Raw genomic sequence first — 4,632 nt, forward strand, 5'->3', positions numbered from 1 at the left:
AATTGACCTCGTTTTCTGTTGTGACAGATGTCTTAAAATGCTATGAGACAGTTGAGCTCGGGGGCAAAAACAATTCATGTATTAAAAATACGATCTAAAATAAATGGGAAAAGACTGCTCTTTCTGTTTTGAATGCCAAGTCACGATGTTCAGCGTCTTCGTCTTCCTCAAGAGAATCGGGATGGTGAGCACAACCATAGCTTTTACGATGTCACTGCAATGCCATAAATGGTCCCTGTCCAGATTTTATGCCGCATATTTTCCTTAGATGAAACGAACGCCTTGAATGTTCCAACAACTGCCACGTTTTAATTCATATGCAAACGGTTCATCTTCCCTTTTTGCCATAGTTAATAATATTAGTAGGTTCATTCATGTCACATAACTGCAATGTCAAAGGTGGTGTATTGTACTCATTTGCAGAAACAATGGGGTTTTGATGCCCAATTTGTTTTCCTATCCAATGGTAAGAAGCAACTGAGAGACTCCAAATAGGGTTGTGGGATGACACCACAATTTTACTATTCTTCAAAGAAGGAAAACCCATGAGTGAGTCCGAAGAGCAATCTTCAGCTTGGCATTGAATCAGATAACAATCTCCAATCTGCGGTAATTGATAATAGCTCAAACTTGACAACCAAATTCCAGAAGGACTTTCTTTAAGCGAGGATTCTCCTCTGATAATTCTTTTGACTCGAGACAATTAATTAGCATGAAAAGGTTGCCATGAAGCAAAATATCTTCTGTATATAAATTTCTGAAATGCAAAGAATACTGAAGTTTCTGTCGTTCTTCTTCTGACAGTCTATCCGAGTATTTTTCATAAATCAATTGCTCCTTATGAAAATAACTTGAGGGGTGATCTTGAATCCCATCACCATCACAGCTGTTTGGAGTTGAAATACCGCACATGCACTTCACATTTGTATTATCAAATCTCTTTGTATCCACCCTGTTTCCCCATGTGTTCGAACATTTGGATTCCTCAAAAGAATAGTTTGTGTTAATATCTGTGAAGATGTCACCTTCCAGTTTTTTCCTAGTTTCGTCTTTTACAGGATTTCTGTTATGACTACTAGGTTTTCTATCTTCTGTGACAATTCTATATGGAAGGACAACAGCTTCAGCAAAAGAACTATGTGCATTCCAATCTGACTTCTCAACACCTACCTTGCCTTTAATGACATATTTATGTGTCACCAAAATTATCCAGAATATCTGTCCCTCTTGTACTTCTTGCCTTTCGATATCAATAGTTTTATTTAAACAAGCTACATGCCATCTAGGCACATTGAAACTAATTGCCTTCTTCAAGTAAAAATGAACATAATATGTTACCGAAGAAAGCTTGCGTTTAGAAACAAATCCATCAATGACTCTTGCACATGGTTGAACATAATCCATTGTATCTAGTGAACAGCAAAGCCCACAAAAACCTTCAACCACAACACTGAAGTCTGTCACCTGTAGAATGCCAACAAGGACAACACCAAGGTCCTTGCTTGAAATGATACGACGAACAAAATGCCCACTAGCATCTTTATTCGCACCAAGTTCCATCCCACATGCTTTCTTGGTAGCATGTTCTTCCACAGCATATGTTAATTCTCTGGCATCTTTTGTAAGTGTATCTCTTTTATTTTTCCATATCATAGAAGACCGATCTACCCACATTGATTCAATTTGCCTACAAAAGTTATTTATTGGAGCAATCAATTGTAATACAGTTCCAGCAGGTTCACCCACAGGGCAACTGCAGTCATGATTAAAGAATTCCTTCAATACATCCCGATGTGAAGAATGAAAAGAAGAGCACCAAGAACGGACATATTTTTGCACCATACCTTCACACTGGCAAAACCATGAAATTTATGCCTGAAGCATGCAGTTACAAGTAACACCCAAAATCCAGCTGTAAAAGAAAGACACTCTATATATCTGCTTAAGATACTCCTGGCATAAGGCCTGGCATTAAACAAGGGTATATGAGGCTATGAATATTTGATCAAGATCTGGACCTGCAACATCAATTTTCCAGCATCAATTTTCCAGAAGAATTCTCTTTCCCACGCGACCCCTTTCTAACTTCATTCAACACACTTGCAAGGTGAAGTCGTTGAGCTGCATTGATCTCATTCATTGCCTTCTGTACTGAAGGATCCGGAACTATATCAACCACAAGTATCTGTTGTATGTTATACCCATATGACCCCATTGCTTTTTCAAGCTCTTCTAACACAACTTTGGCAACATCGCCCTTTTGCTCAAATAATTCATCCAAATTCATCTTTGGAACATTTGCTCGAACCACATCAAACACATAAGCTTGAATTTGTTCTTGAGGATTTTGCAGCTCATAAAATGCGTCGTCAGCATTCGGTTTCACAACACGATACTGGATGGAGCAAAATAATTGCACAAAGACATTGTCCTGAAATTTATCTGAAACCATATGACAAAGTCGTTGATAGTAAACTGGACCAATGAATATTTCACAAGTAAGCTCTGTACCAAGGGTGCCACTGTAGAGAACCTCTGTGCCATGATAGTTGAAACCATATGAAGATAAAACTTGCCCAAATTCATCAACAGTAGAGTCTGATGTATGCTTTGTTTTCTTTGTGCTTTTACAGAGGTAGGAGCTTGAAGTCGCTGCCATTTGAAGAGCTGAAGATAAATTACATAATCTAAAACAACACATTAATGATTTCTTCTTCAAAACAGGGTTTTGAAGAAGAATCAATCTCTGACATGAGATGGAGTCTAACATCGGCTCCACTTGGGATGGCAGCTGCCGTTTCGTGGAGGTGCGAAGAACCGCAGAACTTTGGGAGAGCAGACAGTGCCTCCACCCATTGGGCAATGGAGTCATCATCGACACAACTCTTGACTTAATTTTCAAACTGAAACTGAACTCAAACAATCTTCAAGCAAACTAAAACAAGATGCTGCCCTTATGGCTGCTTATTTATTTACAAAGCTACCCTACTTTGCTGTACAAACACTAGATCAGGTAATACTAAAATGCCAAATTAACCATTCAAGTAAACCTGAAAATGATGTAGGTTGAGAAAACTTCCACCAGGCCACAGATGCAGTTGCTGGCAGCCCTTCATGCACGTACTGAGCCTGGTCACGGAAAATACAGCCTGATCTATCAATCAAACTGAAAAATGTGTCCATGTATGCCGCAATAGGATCACGGAAGCCGGACTCTGTTGGCTGCCCCAACTCTGCAACACATACTTCCAGCTGCACATTGTCAATGTAAACATCTATAGGCAAGTCTATTATTTCTTGTTGCGAAGGAGGAAGGATTTCCAAGAACTTTTTAGGGTCTTGGAAATCATATGACTGAATCTGCTCATCGAGATACTGAATCTCATTTTCAACTCTTTCAACAACTAACTCACAAAATCTAGTTTTGCTTTCAAGATGAAGCTTCGGAGATTTCAAACATTGAAGGAAAATACTGAAAAATTCTTCATTAATTTCAATATCTACTAACCACTCTCTAACTCCGTTTAGAGCTTCACAAAGTGCAGGGTCTGCCACATACCCTACCATTGCATGAACAGATCAGCATGCGTTGGAATGTCTGGATCGAGTTGGAGTCACCAGTGAATGATTTCAGCCTTTCAAGTGTCTGACTGTTGTCCACCATCAGCATCAGATCTGAACTTGATACATGTACTGGGGTAAAATGCAATCGAAGTGTTGTTTTCACAAGCTCACGGAGATTGACTGAAGCAGCGTTTATCTACTTCCGCGTATGCAAAGCAAAAGCATTTCGAAGGCTACCTGGCATAACTTCAGGCTCCGTCTAAGACTTCTGAAACAAACACATCAACCCACAAACAATTTGTTCTCCCCAGTATGGTCGCCAGTATGTTAGCGCTTGAAATTTCACCTCAGGCTGAGAAAGGTAAACCTCAAGGCAACATCAAACCATTCAGCCCCGTAGCTAGCCCTACGGGGCAGGAGAAGGCTCTCTCCGGTCAATCTCGGTAGATCTTCAATTGATGAGATGACCAAACGGGTAACACTGATATTAGGCTAGTAAACTGATTAGAAAGATTGATTTGGGGTTTTTAATTAAATAACGGGGTTTTTCTGGGCTGCATGGGCAAAATCACAGCTTGAAACAGAGAAATATAATGAACAACACAGGTTATCGACTGAGGCAAGGTAGGCAAGACATTTAGCATCAAATCTAGTTTTAAACGGGATGGCAAGACTGGTGAGGAGCTAAGGAGGGCAAACAATAACTTTGAATCCTCCTTAAACAGTAGAAAACATTTAAACATGAACAAACTTATAGGCAGAGCATGGCAGGCATGAATTCTTACCTAAACACTTCATTTGTTCAGTTAGAAATGATCATGTAGTGAAATGAAACATAACAGATTACATATGAAACAAGAGAAAAACTAATGCTAAATCATCATGCCACAGGGATCTCAGAAATCAGAGCTGTGAAATTTTCATTAAAAATCCCTGCCAAAAACTGTACATTGAAAGCTCTGTTCTCCAGCACTCTCAGCACTCAGAAACTCTCCCTTCTCTAACTAAGAATTTACAATTAAAATAATACTATCTGTAGGAAAAACCGATCAACCCAAAACAGGACGT

At 39.4% G+C, this 4,632-nt stretch overlaps 1 pseudogene; it reads right to left on the reverse strand.

The window, feature by feature from the left end:
• Positions 1-2,026: 2,026 nt before the first annotated feature.
• LOC149158441 (hypersensitive-induced response protein 4 pseudogene) lies at positions 2,027-2,452 on the reverse strand (annotated as a pseudogene).
• Between the last annotated feature and the right edge of the window lie 2,180 nt (positions 2,453-4,632).

This window comes from Pinus tabuliformis, chromosome 5_2 (assembly GCF_031772625.1).
Source record: "Pinus tabuliformis cultivar Carrire ecotype Pingquan chromosome 5_2, CPIR1, whole genome shotgun sequence".
NCBI lineage: Eukaryota > Viridiplantae > Streptophyta > Pinopsida > Pinales > Pinaceae > Pinus > Pinus tabuliformis.